Genomic DNA, 15,707 nt, shown 5'->3' on the forward strand with positions numbered 1-15,707 from the left:
CCCCGCCCTGTCCGTGTGTACTACACACCTCGCCCTGTCCCACCTGCTTCATTCACCTCCCGGATTTGTCATCAGCGGATCCCTCAGTGATCGGCCTGCGATCTACCGGAGGTGAGTGGTCTACTGTGTGTATGAAGCGATCAGAGATGTGCGCTGGGTCCCATCACACCTGTCCTGACAGGAGAGCACACAGGAACAAGCCAGGAGACATGCGATCACCAGGCTGGGTGTGATGTGACAGCACAACATCCCAGTATATAACGATGTCGATGTGTGCACTGATATCAGATCATCAATATTGGGGAAGGGGAGGGGATCTGTCTGGGGATGGACATTATGGTGGTCTCTGTCCATCTGATGACTTTGCAAGAAAAGTTGAAAACTATGAAAGTTTTCCTCCTTCATCCTGCATATGAGATCACTGATCATAGACTTTTATTTTAATGGAAAGCACCCTCCAATGTCCTGATCAATATAATATGATTGATGTGCCATGCTATGGTATAATGCTACATACCATCTAATAGACCTACCTGCTGATTATTTTCTATTTCTGATGTTTATAAACCGCACTCCCTGGAATTCAGTGTGACAAGTGGCAGACCTTACGTCAGATTCCTATAGGTAAGGTGTTTACAGATCTGACAGTGCGGTGACAGGCATCTCTCCTGGGGAGTGACAACGTTTTACAGGTAGAGAAGCTGTTTATAGAAGCTAGGAGAGTATAGGCTTATGTATGATGGGACATCTTGTGCGTCAAGGATGGTGGTGGTTGCGATCAGCCTGTTGAATTCAATGACAAGTGCATGTAATCGCACAGCGAGCAATTTGGCACAGATGAGCAGCTCTGAAGGCAAACTATCTACATCCGGGACAGATCGGTGTCCCTAAAACACATGTAATCGCTCCATGGGGGGGAGCCGCAGTACCTGTCTTTAGCTGAGCGTCCGCAACTGATCACAACCACCAGATGATCACAAATCCGCTGCTTATTTCCAGTGTACAGGAGGGATCGCCCATGTGTAGGAATCCTTATACCGAGTACACACGACCGGAATTTTTGACAGCAAAGGTTCGACAGAACGAATCCGTCGGACAGTTCGATCGTGTGTGGGCTTCATCAGACCTTTGCTGTCCAAAAATCTGATGGACTTTAGAAATAGAACATGTTTCAAATCTTTTCCCCTGAACTCCACCGGACCCAGTTTCTATTGTGAAATACGCTCGTCTGTATGCTAGTCCGACGGACAAAAACCAAGGCTAGGGCAGCTATTGGCTACTGGCTATGAACTTCCTCATTCTAGTCCGATCGCACATCATCACGTTCAAATCTGTCGGACTTTGGTGTGATTGTGTGTGACCAAGTCCGTTCATTCGGAAAGTTTGTCGGAACTCCACGAAAGGCCGTCGGGAAGACCGTCAGACCTAGTTCCACGAAAAGTCCAGTGGTGTGTACGCAGCGTTAGGGGAACATATTAGATATGAGTTCTAGAGGAACCTCAAGACAAAAATTGTCACAAAAAATGTGACGTGCAACAAAATCAACAATTTACTACGTACAGTAAAAATGTTGCAAATACTTTTAATTTGTTGCATGTTTCAGTACCAACAATGAAAACGTTGCTGGGGCAAGGCGTCCAACAACAGAAATGTGTCACTAAAGCCCCCCCCCCCCCCTGTATTACTGACCTCCACTGGATCCTCCCTTCATTTAATATATGTATGAACTACAGGCGGTGCCGGGTGGGTAGTATTTCACACAGGTGCAGTAACATTTATCAATGTTGATAACTTTTGGCAACTTTCCTACATTTAACTGGGAAGAAAAATCTCCATCAACAGGGGTTGTAAACACTCGTATTTTTTCACCTTAATGCATCCTATGCATTATGCATTCTATGTACATTGTAAGGATTTTAACAAACTTTGTTGCAGATTCCTACCTTTTTGTTATTCTGAAGCAATAACTGTTTGTCTGTGTCCACCTGCTAAGTGAATCTGTATAGGAGGGATCTTATAATTAAGAGCTGCTGCACCTGCAGGGCTCTAATGAGGAAAGCCGCAGGATCTGCATCCCTTTAGATGTGATTTCCATTTTGGAGTATCTCGCCAAAAATGAAATTTTTGTTGCAGGGGGTGCTACAAATCTGACTTGTATCTTAGTGAGAAAATCAGTGAGCCAATCACATGAGTGGGAAATTACATTTCTGGGGGGCCTTCTGTTCCTCATCTGCATACAGAACACCTCCAGGTAGCCATATTGCAATGACAAAATGACATTAATAACATTCAATTGCAATATGACTTGTGCTGCAGTTGTATACGCAAAATTTTTCTTATTTTTTTTTATTTGCTTTTTTTTTTTTCAATGGAAGTGGAGTTACCCTTTAAATCTAATTTTCATAAAGATTTAAAAAAAGTTAAATGCAGTTAGGTAATAAATGTTTTAAATATGTTTTTTTTTTTTTTTTGCTGCCAACATGCTAAAAAAATAACTTGTTTTTTTGCCCTGTACACACGGTCGGAATATGTTGTTGGAAAATCCGATCGTGTGTGGGCTCTATCGGACTTTTTCCATCGGAAATTTAGATGGAAAAAGTTTGAGAGCTGGATATAAAATTTTCCGACAACAAAATCCGATCAGACTTTTTCCGATCATTTGTAGAGAATTCCGACGGACAAAGTGCCACGCATGCTCAGAATAAATTACAAGACGAAAGCTATTGGCTACTGGCCTCTACGTAGTCCCGTCATATGCAATGAATGTCGTCCCGTTCAGAACGATCAGATTTTCCACGACATTGTGCAACTGTGTGTATGCAACACAAGTTTCGGCCAAAATCCGTCGCAAAAAATCCGATGTGGTTTTGTGGATGAAATGTCCGACCGTGTGTACAGGGCATTAGCCATCTGGTATTACAGAACTGAAAGAACAAAAATGTATGCTCTTTGCCAGGTTAAATGGCTCCCATGTATGCAATTCAAGTGTTAGCTGTTTGCTGGAGTTCAGTTTTATGCTAATTTTGTTTTTGTTTTGTTTTTGCTCATTCTTGATAATCTGTTTAATACTGAGAAAGTGTATTTATTGAGTTACTGTTTATTAAGTTCATTAAAAGTTTGGCCTGATGGTGGTAGGGTTTCCATTTTTGTGACTACTAAATGCATACAATCAGTTGTCAAATATGCTTGGGCTGTAGGAACACTGATCATAGTTCTCTTTAAGTGCTTAGTAGCAAGATACAAGGCATTATCTTTAATTTGTTGTTGAGTTGGTCTTTATGGGACTTGGTAAGCCAGAGCAGATTTGTGGAATAATCTATGTCTCTACAGTGAGGTCTGTAAATTCAGAAGATGAACTAGCCCAGAGGCTCCGGCCTGGTGGTATGATGATAATGAAGAGCAAGGCAATATACTTTTCATAGATAAGCTTGGTTCATGTATGGGGAAAGATAACAATACGGACAGTTCTCTGCACTTAAAGCTGGCCCCACATATAGCAAATTTCACCCGGTTCCTGAAGAACCAACTGAAATTCACTCAGTGGGTGGCCCTGTCAGCCCCCTCCCACCACCATATTCCTCGATTGAAAAATTGAACGAGCAGAGCGCAAAATTGTTGGCTGAAGAACATTTGCATCCAATCCAATACAACAGCTGCAGCAGGAGATTTTTCCATCCATGTTGTGCAGCTTGGAAAATTCTATGTGTAGATGGCCAGCCTGTTTCATGACGTGATCACAATCTGCATGTCTGATAAATTATGATACAAATATAATTGTTAGACATGGGGGTCATTTTAGTTGCCCTCCATCTTGGACCATTTATTTGGTTATTGCAGTTAAACCAATGCAGACTTTCTCAACCTTATTGTCATGAAGGATTCCTTGGAATAATTTTTAGGTCCTGGAAAAGCCCTGCTAAGAATCGTTAAATCTACAGCTTATGTTACCTTTGCATGATCGTTAAGTTGTAGAATATTTTAAAGTTTTTTTACCTTCATCCATAGAATGCATGAAGGTAAACAAACCTGTGTACAGCAGCCCCCCTAATACTTATCTGAGCCCCATCCTGATCCAGTGATGTGCATGAGAGCTTTCGTTCTGCGGGAGACTTTTCTTCCTCATTGGCAGAGACAGCAGTGGGAGCCATTGTCTCCCCTTGCTGTCAATCATAGCCAGTAAGCCAATGAGGAGAGAGAGAGGGGAAAGGGCCAGGCCGCAACTCTGTGTGTAAATGGACACACAGAACCACAGCTCAGGAACAAGCCTGCTTGGGTGCTCCCATTGCAAGCTGCTTGCTCTGGGGGCAGGAAGGAGGTGCCAAGAGCACTGGCGAGGAATCAGAGAAGAGGAGGATTAGGGCAAAAACACTGCACAGAGCAATTGAGTATGACATGTTTGTTATTTAAAAAAAAAAAAAAAACCTTTACTATCGCTTTAAATGGGGGAAAAAAAAATTAGAATAATGTGGCACAGAGGGTAGGTCATTTTTTAACACTATCAACAGTATTTTACAATGTTTTTTTTCATTAATGATCTGGAAATTAAATGAATCTGGTATGATGAAAAGAATTGCAGGCAGTGAAAATTGTGGTGTCCCCCAACATTGGTGGTCAGTGTAGGAATGATCCCTTACCATAGTAATCTGAATAGTAGTATTGCTGGTTATTGTAAGTGGGAGATCAGTTCACCACTGTCCTCTGCTCAAGAAGCCCCTAACAACCACAGCAAGAACCCTATGGTTCCACAAGACCCTTGTTGAGAAAGACAGTAGAGTGTGTAGAGCAGCCTTTCTCAACCAGGGTTTTGTTGAACCCTGGTGTCCCTCCTGAGGTTTTTGGGGGTGAAGGATATTAATTGAGCTCCCACTTACACTGGCCACCAATCCTCAGGGGTACTACCACACTTACCACTAAGAGAACACGACATTGGATTTATTTGAAGATTATTATAAAAAAAAATATTTTGTTGTATAGAACACAGAGAGATGGTGAAAACGACCTGCCCTAGGTGTCCAATATGTTAGGTATGCCTTATTATTTTAATTCAAACGTTCTACAGCAATTACAATCAGGAGATTTAGGTTTAATTGTTTTTTAAAAGGGGTTTCTGAGACCTGAAATTATTTTAAGGGTTCCTCCAAGGTAAAAAAAAGTTTGGGAGAAACTGGTGTAGACAAATTATGTAATTAGTTGTTAGTCCTCAAACATGCCTTTTATGCACGTGGAGGTTTCTGAGTGGTGCACGTCTTGCCTGCCTTTCTCACCATTGCTCTTTCTGAAACTTGGATGACTTAGTGTTGTGTCACTCACCTGTGACATACTACAGGCGCAGATAGAATGCAAGCCTAATAAAATCCCAGGACAATGTATTTTGCTGAGGCACTTTGTTATGTACTCATCTTTATTGACTGGCATTATAGAAATAGTTTTCTTCTGTGCCTCATCCTTGTGTAATCTCAGATATCTACCTTTATTTGAAACATTATTTTGAGCTTATCACAAAGGCATTTCCTCCATGCCTAGTCTGCATTCCATTCTCTGCAAAAGTATCTTTTTTTTATTTTTTATTAAGGGTTTTACATGTTTACATACAACCATACTTAGAAAAAGCGGTAGAGTGAAATGTGGTGCATAGTACACCAGTAAACAATTTACATGCTACTTATATTAAGGTGACCAGATTTTTAAAATGAAATCCGGGGACATATTTTAAATTTTTTTACTAGTAATGGCGGCAATCAGCGACTCTCTGCCCGCCGCCACCCGCCTCACAGCCTCTGAAGTCTTACTCTCCGGGCTTCGGCTACTACTGGGCTAGGAGTGGAGGAAGATCACTCCACCAGGGAAGGCAAGGAGATAAGCAGGTAGGCAGCTGGCCGGGACTTGAGCCAAGGCAGAAGAACATGGACCCGATACTGAAAAGAATATTCCCTCCGCTCCGACCAGCACAGGATCATCAGAAAGGGGCAAAGATAATGGAACAAAAATACACCCGACATACATCAGAATTTTTATTACATTTTTTTTTGTTTTTGAAATTGCCCCAGCCTTTGTTCAAATCCAATCCGGGGACAAAACCGGGGACAGTGTCCTCAATCTGGGGACACTCCCCGGAAACCAGGGATATCTCTGGTCATCCTAACTTTTATATGTGTGTGTGTGTGTGTGTATGTATGTATGTATGTGTGTATATATATATACACACACACACACACACACACACACACACACACACACACACACACACACACTTTCCATCACATATGCATTAACCTGAAGAGATATAGGTAGGTGTTCGCTATAATACTTATTTAGGCATCTACACATCAGACATACTAGAAACGCAATCCCTTGATAAGCAGCGGACCTGCTACCTGAAAATTCGAAGCCCTTATGCACACGGTCGGAGATTCCGACGGAATGTGTCTTATCGGACCGTTTTGTCGGATATCCCGACTGTGTGTGGTCTCCATCGGACTGTTTCCGTCTGAATATCCGACGGACCAACTTTTCCAACTTGCCGGTAAAATTTTCCGACAAAATGCGCCAATCGGACATACTCCGATCATGTGTAGCCTACTCCGACAGACAAAGTGCCACGCATGCTCAGATCAAATTCCTAGACCAAAGCTATTGGCTACTAGCCTGAACGTAGCCCCGTCGTAACAAAATAACGTCATCACGTTATGTACAATCGGATTTTCCGACAACTTTGTCCGACCGTGTGTATGCAACAGTTTTGGACAAAATCCAAGGGATTTGGTTGTCAGAATGTCCGACCGTGTGTACAAGGACTAAAGCATTTCACCTCAGCTCTTAGCTGTGAGCAAACTCATTGTAATGTATATAATCATGATGAGTTTACCTATTTCTCCCATCCTTGTCTGCCTGATTATTTGGAGGTATCTTGGGCCTTGACCATCAATTGACCATACAAAAAGGAAATAAGGCCTTTCTTCTCAGAAACTTTGGCCAAAGAGGTTAGAAGTGGCATACGACTGACATCTAATTTTGACGTCTACCCTGAGCCTGCAATGCATGACATATTTGTAGATATTTAAAGAAATCATAGCGGGGGAGTTGGAATGTCTCCTTAAGGTCCTGAAAGGATCTCGGTATATTATGAGTGTAAAGTTGTGCTACATATTGAATTCTCTGGGAGCTCCATTGTTCAAACCCCTCCAACTTATCAACATCTTTAAGCCGCTTTGCCATCGCCCTGGTGATCGTTTGGTGGTGCAGGGTCGATCCCACTGATGACCTGCTCTGTGAGGAGGTAATGACGATCAAGATGGACGAAACTTGATCGTCATTACCGGTATGTGCCTTTATCGCTGTTATTTGATGATCTTTGGCGGGAGCATGAGAGAATGCGTCCTCTCACATGCCCAGCCCAGCCACGCTCCCCACTGCAAGAGTATCTTAGTTCAAAATAATTTAAAGGAGCAGCAAACCTAAATGGGTTTGTATACAAAGTCAATAAACACAGAAAATTGTACTTAAACCTGTGCAGACGCAATCATTCTGGTAAAATGCGTATCTGCCTGGTTTTTATATCTTGTAAAAAAAAAAGAGTTTACTTGTGTACGTGGGCAATTTAGTTATGGTTACTTACCTAGATTTGTGTCTAGTTAGTAAAAAAGGATGGACTTTTTCACTGCAAATACTAGAAGCCATTTGGACTATCTTATGTTAATCTTTTATTACTATACTTACAATTAGGGATATTTTTGTGATTCAGACTCTAAGTTCTTGTTTCCAAAAAGTTTTTGAGATATATTACTAATCAGATAAAGCAGATCTAAACCCATTTACTAAAATCTCATAAAGCTTTAACATGTTAGGGTGTCCATATTTACTTACAGATGAGCTTTGTTTTAATTTCAAGTTTCTTGCTCTTTTAAAACTGCAGTTTTTATTAAAACAATATCTGGTCATTCTGTCCTTAAAGTGACCTTGTCCCTATAACAAAGATTACCTGTAAAACAAAATACTCACCTTTCCTGCTATCCATGCCACCATACACCATTCCATTATATAGTAATCCTCACCGGAAGTGTAACAGAGATTAGAAGCCTCCCTCCCACTCGATATCCCTTGTTCAAAAAAAATAAAATAAGTCAGTTGAACAGCATTTGCATCCAATCCAACAGCCACAGCAGGAGATTTTTTCATCCACGTTATGCAGCATGGAAACATCTACACTTTATTACCAAAAATATTGGGATGCCTGCCTTTACATGAACTTTAATGGTGTCTTAGTCCATAGGGTTCAATATTGAGTTGGCCCACCCTTTGCAGCTACAACTCTTCTGGGAAAGCTGTCCACAAGGTTTGGAGTGTGTCTATTGGCGATGTTTGACCATTCTTCCAGAAGCGCATTTGTGAGGTCAGGCACTGATGTTATACAAGAAGCCTTAGCTTGCAGTCTCCACTCAAATTCATCCCAAAGGTGTACTATCGGGTTGAGGTCAGGACTCTGCAGGTCAGTCAAGTTCCTCCACCCCAAACTCGCTCATCCATGTCTATATGGACCATTCTTTGTGCACTGGTCCAAATCATTTCGGGGAGGGAGCATTATGGTGTGAGGTAGTTTTTCCAGGATTTAGGTTTGGCCCCTTATGCACCAGACACACGATCAGAAATTATGCCAGTAAAAGTCGGATGTGAGCTTTTGGTCAGAAATTCCAACAGTGTGTATGCTCCATCTGACTTTTGCTGGCAGAATTCCAGCCAGCAAAAGATTGATTTTTCGGTTGGAAAGAGTTCCTATCCGAAAATGCATTAGTCTGTATGCAATTCGGACATGCAAAAAATCACGCATGCTCGGAATGCATGCTTCATTTTCTCAGCTCGTCGTGGTATTGTACGTCATTGCGTTCTTGACAGTCGAAAGTTCCGAGAACTTTTGTGTGACTGTGTGTATTCAAGGCAAGCTTGAGCAGAATTCCGTCAGAAAAACCATCCAAGTTTTTGCTGATGGAATTTGTGATCGTGTGTATGGGGCATTAGTTCTAACGTTATGGGAACAGTTTGGGGATGGCCCCTTCCTGTTCCAAAATAACTGCGCACCAGTGCACAAAGTAAGGTCCATAAGGACATAGATGAGTGAGTTTTGGGTGGGGGAACGTGACTGGCCTGCACAGAGTCCTGCGCTCACCTCGATAGAACACCTTTGGGATGGATTAGAGCAGAGACTGCAAGCCAGGCCTTTTTGTCCAACATCAGTACCTGACCTCACATCACAAATGCTCTTCTGGAAGAATGGTCAAACATTCTTATAGACACACACTCAAACCTTGTGGACAGCCTTCCCAGAAGAGTTGAAGCTGTTATAGCTGCAAAGGGTGGGCCAACTGAATATTGAACGGACTAAGACTGGGATGCCTTTAAAGTTCTTGTGAGTGTAAAGGCAGGCATCCCAATACTTTTGGTAATATAGCGTATATAATTCAGCTGCATGTACCTCATTAACAGTAGACACTGCTTTTGTATGTTTTCATCCTATATTTGAATTACCCACATTTCTGACAGGTTTATTTTATTTTTGTTCAAATAGATTTTAGTAAGGGTAAGGGTTTTACATTTGTATACAGAAAACAATGGCCATTCACTGGTCACATACTGCTTATCATAACAAGTTACAGAATGAAGAGGTAAGCTACACTTGGAGAAGGGTTAGACCAGCATGTTGTACAACAGTGAGAACCAATATGAGCCCAACAAGCTTAGAGTTGTAAAGTCTGAAGATTTTTTATCTTAATGCATTCTGTGCATTACGATAAAAAACGTTTGTGTGTAGCAGCCTCCCCAGCACCCCCTAATTACTTACCTGAGCCCCATCTCTTTCCAGCGATGCCCATGAATGTCTAAGCCATCCAAGACTTTCTGATTGGCTGAGACACAGCAGCGGTGCCATTGGCTCCCACGGCTGTCAATCAAAGTCAGTCAGCCAATCAGGGGAGAGAAGGGGTGGGACCAGGGCAGGGCTCTGTGTCTGAATGGACACACAAAGCTGTGACTTGCCTCCAGTGCCCCCATAGGAAGCTGCTGGCGATGATGCCACTCGATAGGTAAGGGAAGGGCCAGGAGCAGCAAAGAGGGACCCAAGAAGAGGAGGATCCGGGCTGCTCTGTGCAAAACCAACTTCACAGAGGAGGTAAGTAACATGTTTGCTATTTTTATATATTTTTTAAAAGGATACTTTACAATCACTTTAACCAAACTCAACTTTACAGTTTACCTGGGGGAAGACAGAGCAAAACACGCAGCAGAAAAGGGTAATTGAATGAGGTAAAAGGGGGCTATAGTTATACAGGATAAGGTGGGAGCCTGTAACCTCCAGACTTTGGCAACGACAGAGTGATCGGCACTTTATTTTTTTATACTCTTTAGTTAATAATTTTACATACAGATAGGAATGCTGCAAATGTAGTTACAGAATTCAACATAAGCCTTTCCTCTCCATAGAATGTAAAAAATGCCTCCAGGAATGAAACCTAGATAAAGAGCTATGAGCTTTCGACATGAATATAAAACAAAAACAAGCTCTCAACATGAAACCAAACGGGACCATATTGACAAAAGAGAGAGAAAGGGAAACGGGCAGGAAAAAGGGTGGCAATAAAACGTGGAGGGGGGGCTGGGAAGGGAGAGGGAAAGACCCCCTGAGTGCATGATCGACTCATATTCCCTTGAGCAGGTAAAGAGGGTCTAATAGAACCAGCTACGGCTGAACTTCTCCTCCTTGCCTTGAATTGAGGCAATGATGCTTTCCATTGAGTGAATTTCAGCAATTTTTATTATACCATAAAGAGAGCAAAGGGGAGGTCCCCTACGTTCAGAGCAGCAATATACAGGCTCAAGCAGCATTCAATGGGTGGTCCATCCTAGAGTTTTTATGTTGTTTCCTGGAAAGGTCAGGGTGGTGCAGTAAGTACCTGGCCGGGTCTAGCCCCAAGTCAAAATCAGTCAGGTGTTTGGTCCCTGACTTGGGACCAATAGTTGGCTAACTTTTCACAGGACCAAAAAACATGGAAGAAAGTGCCTTCCTCCACCTTGCAGCACCAGCACGTTTGTTGCTTCGGGGTTATATCACAATCTTATAATGAGGATTTAAAATGTATCTAGCCAACCCAGATGGAGTAGAAAGTCTGATAGCCCTTCTAACTGTATTTGAAGTACGCAAAATGTATTAACTCTGAGCAGACGTTCTTGCATTGGGAGGGGGGGGGGGAGTTAATTTTCTCCAGTATTTTGGAATCAGGATGTCAGTGTCTTGTATCTGTAATTGGTAGGGCGCTATCATGTAAAAAAATCACCCAAGGGTCAGATGGAAGCTGAACTGATGTGATTCTACTTATAAAATGCAGAACGTCTTTCCAGCGTTATAAAATGTGAGGACAAAACCACCAGAGGTGTGATCTACTCCCAATTCTTTTACAACCCCGCAGAGTTGGCAAGAAGAAGCATCACAATTACGTATACTTACTGGAGTTCCGTGCTGTTCCTGTAGTAGCAATAGAGGAACATCAGAAAGTAATATTCCTAGCTCACTTATCAACAGTTGTAATATTTTATCTTGCATATTAGTTTATATGAACTTGATTTTCTTTAACCTGTAAGCTACAGGAGTAACCTTCCTTTGCTGTGCTGGTAGCCATTGACCTTTTTTAGGTCTTTTGGCAATGCGAGGTTCTGATGTTGGGTTAAACTGCATTGAGTGAAGTGATTCCTTTAAGTACGGAGAGAGAAACATCTTAGTTTCCTCCATTATCTGTTTATTAATAAACTACTTGGAGTTCTCCTTCAAACCTCTGACCATGATTGGAAATGCAGTGGCTTAACAAACATTGGGTGTCTCGACAGAGAGAAAAGTGAAGGCTTGTTATTGGGGGGGAAAAGAGTGATGTGGCGTGACAGAATATACAAGAAACACCTGTTGATTGGAATGGAAGGTTGTGTACATATAAGTGTATACCCAACTTCCTAAAAAGGTCGTAAACTCTCTATGCATAGTCCTGCATGGTTGCATCGCCTTGTTTGAATAACTTGTCTCCAAGACTTTAAACCAGTGAAGACAAGAGTGTTTGTTTAGTTCATTCATTCTGTAGGAATCTGAGGCTGTACTTGAAAATCCAGTGTGACCAGTTGGAGAAGTGGGTTCAGATATGTAGCTATATACTAAGAGCTTACTCACTGATGACTAAAACCAGATGTTGTCTAATTTAAACTTTGCCTGATGTGTAATGGTTAGTAATTAGACATTTGTACTGTGACCAGCTTTATATTGGCCACATTACGGAGGACACACAACTCACAAAGATACAGCCTACAAAAGAATGCATGCAATTGAAAACCAATACCGTTGTCTACATACCCCAATTTAAGGCTAAAATTAATTTGAAACATAGGAAGTTTACTGATATTGATAACGTGCCAAAATAAGAAACTATGAAGTGGAAATGGCCGTTGGGAGTGTTTTCATGTCTAAAAGGAAACCTCTTAGGAATTCTACAACCAAAAAAATCTATTTACTGAAAATATGTGACAGAGTTCACCTGCTTGTCATCTCTAGGTACTGAAGTTGATATTTCGGTGTTTACTTGAAAGTGGTTATCTAGTTTCAGCTGGATTTGTATATTTTAATTTTTTTTGAAAATTTTACTTTTTATTTTAGTTTTATAAAATACAGACAACAGTAAGCCACATATTGTGGAAATCAACTGGCCACAGTAAATTACCTGTGTACATTAACAACAAAAGCATAGAAAACATAAAAATTCTCTCTCTCTCATATATATATATATATATATATATATATATAATATATTATAAAATCTCTATCTCTATCCCTTCCCCAGAACAACAGAACTTTTGCCTAGACAGATACAGTCATTACATGAACTTCCAGCCGGAGGTAGGTACATAGTGACGCAGAGATATAGCTCTGTGCCACTCTGTGCAGTCCTATCGTGTAATGCCACTAATGTGGTTCCCTCGTCTCTTCCCCCCCCCCATCAGGAGAGATGAAAATCGAATGAAGAGGAAACAATCCCCCATCCCAAAATGATCCATACGTCAGTAAGGAAGCAAGTAAAACTTTTGCAGGGAGATTAGTTTACATCTCTGTGTATCATCTGAAACTGTTCACTTCACTGGGTATAGGAGAGGGTTTACATCCACTTTAACCACTTCCCAACCGGCCGCCTCAGTTATACTGTGGCAGGTTGGCACAGCTGCGCTAGTTGTTGTAGTTGTACATCAGCTCTTTAAGTGCAGCATGTTCCCGGAGCCAATGCGCGTGCCCGGCGGGCACGATGACCTCCGGGCACCTGCAATCGCTTGCAACGGAGCAAGAACCGGCATCTGTGTATGTAAACACACAAATCCCGGTTCTGTCAGGGGAGAGGAGACAGATCGCGTATTCCTACTAAGTAGGAACAATGATCTCTCTCCTCCTCTGGTCAGCCACATTCCCCTCACAGTTAGAAACACACTTAGGGAACACAGTTAACACCTTGCTCGTCCCTTAGTGTTAACCCCTTCCCTGTCAGTGACATTTATACAGTAATCAGTGGCTATTTTTAGCTCTGATTGCTGTATAGATGTCACTGACTCAAAAAAGTGACAAAAGTGTCTGATGTGTCCGTCACCATGTTGCAATCCTGATAAAAATCGCAGCTCACCGCCATTACTAGTAAAAAAAAAATATATATATTTTTTTTTTATAAAAATGCCATAAATTTATCCCCTATTTTGTAGACGCTCTAAACCAATCAATATAGGCTTATTTTATTTTTACCAAAAATATGTATAATACATATCTGCCTAAATTGATAAAGGAATTTTTTATTTATTTTATTTGGATATTTTATATAGCAAAAAGTACAAAATATTGTGTTTTTTGTTTTATTCTCAAAATTGTCGTTCTTTTTTTTGTTTACACCAAGGTGATCAAATACCACCAAAAGAAAGCTCTATTTGTGGGGGGGAAAAAAGGACATAAATTGCGTTTGGTTAAAATGTCGCACAACCGCGCAATTGTCAGTTAAAATGACGCAGTGCTGTATTGCAAAAAATGGCCCAGTCAGGAAAGGGGCAAATCCTTCCGGGGCTAAAGTGATTAAAGAGGAAGTAAAGTCAAAGAAATAAAAAAAAAAAAAATAGACCCTGCAAGGCAAAGGCATAATGAGCTAGTAGGCATAGCCTACTAGCTCATTATGAATAACTTACTGGAGATGGAAGCCCCAGAAGCGACCCTCGTTGTCCTCCTCCAACGCCGCCATCTATCCCGGAGTGACTTCTGGCTATCGCAGCTCCGGGGCTGTGACTGGCCGGAGCCGCGATGACATCACTCCCGCACATGCACGCAGGAGCCGCCACTAATGGCATGATCGCTGTTTAGCAGTGGCATAATCGGTGCTCCTGCACAACGCTGTCTACGGCGTATGCGCCGTAGACAGCGGTGCCCTTCTTTTGCAAATATCTCCTAAACCGTGTAGGTTTAGGAGCTATTTCCTGTACCTACAGGTAAGCCTTGATCTAGGCTTACCTGTAGGTAAAAGTGGTCTGTAAGGGTTTACAACCACTTTAATGAAGACCAATCAGTGCTGCTCTCTCTCCTTGAGTAGGGTGATTGCCTACACTACAGGAGGGGCGGAGACAAGACCAATCTAAAGTGGGTGGGACCTGCAGGGTCCCTCCCATATCTCTGCTCTCTGCACAGACTTTTGTACAGCACCCTGATGAGGTCACTGCTACTTTTATATGGTAATATTTGGATCTGCTAAGATATTTGGTGTGCACAGTATAGATTTATAAGCTGTGTGACTAATGAGGAATGGATTTTCATGCCTGGGATTCTGCTTGAACTTTAATAGATGTTGGCTATATACGGCTGGCTCTTGCAGATAAGGAAGAACCCTGTTTTTCATACAATAGATTTTCGGAGCCAGGCCTGGAAAATTCTGCTATATTGAAATCCTCATATACGGTACTTGGTTGGTACACTACACAACTAGATTGTATTGCATCACTTGGTACATTAATGCAGAAGGAACGTGAATCAGAGGAGATGGCTAGCAACTGGATGAGCTTGTGTATACAATAAATCCCTGTCTTGTTCAAAGCGGAGCCTTTGTTCATCGCTAACAATATACGCTATGAATTTCCTCTTTTATTGTTCATGGCATATACAGCTTGTTTTGATAATGATGAACACACCTGCTTATTAATCTCTTCTTCAGATAATATAAAGCCTGAATCACTTGTGGGCATTCAGTTTAATAGTGCTTTTGTTTTTATAGGCAGCTCCATCTTTGTTCTTTGCAGACAACAGCGCACAATGCTTCGTGTGTTATTGGGTCTTCTCTGAAACGCATCAAATTATCTGCTGCGTTATTATCCAATAGCGAGATTTGTAAAGGAAGCGTGGACTCTATGACTTACCATATTACTTTACCTGACGTCTTCATTTTCCTTTAATAACAATGCTATGGAAATAAAATGACAGCATGTCAACAGACTAAAAGCACAATACATTGATAAATATAGTCTGAAAAGTATTGTTTTGTCTACTTTTCTTTTATATTGTCATGGCTTATTGTTTTTACAGGCAGAACACCTCACATTTCTTACTAGACACATGACCTTTTTTTAGTTTTTCAGGACATTCGTTATGATCGCAATTCCTTTGTACATTCATA

General features: G+C 41.5%; 1 protein-coding gene across 1 annotated transcript in view; it reads left to right on the forward strand.

Annotated features, from left to right (window-relative positions):
* The window catches only part of PROSER2 (proline and serine rich 2), a 42,489-nt gene continuing 26,782 nt past the window's right edge, over positions 1-15,707 (forward strand). Inside the window, exon 1 of the mRNA XM_077469154.1 lies at positions 1-111. The gene's annotated coding sequence lies outside the window, so the exon portion shown is untranslated. The remainder of the gene's footprint in view (positions 112-15,707) is intronic.

This window comes from Lithobates pipiens, unplaced genomic scaffold, assembly GCF_037356315.1.
Source record: "Lithobates pipiens isolate NorthernLeopardFrog02 unplaced genomic scaffold, aLitPip1_a1.2 Scaffold_8, whole genome shotgun sequence".
Classification (NCBI taxonomy): Eukaryota; Metazoa; Chordata; class Amphibia; order Anura; family Ranidae; genus Lithobates; species Lithobates pipiens.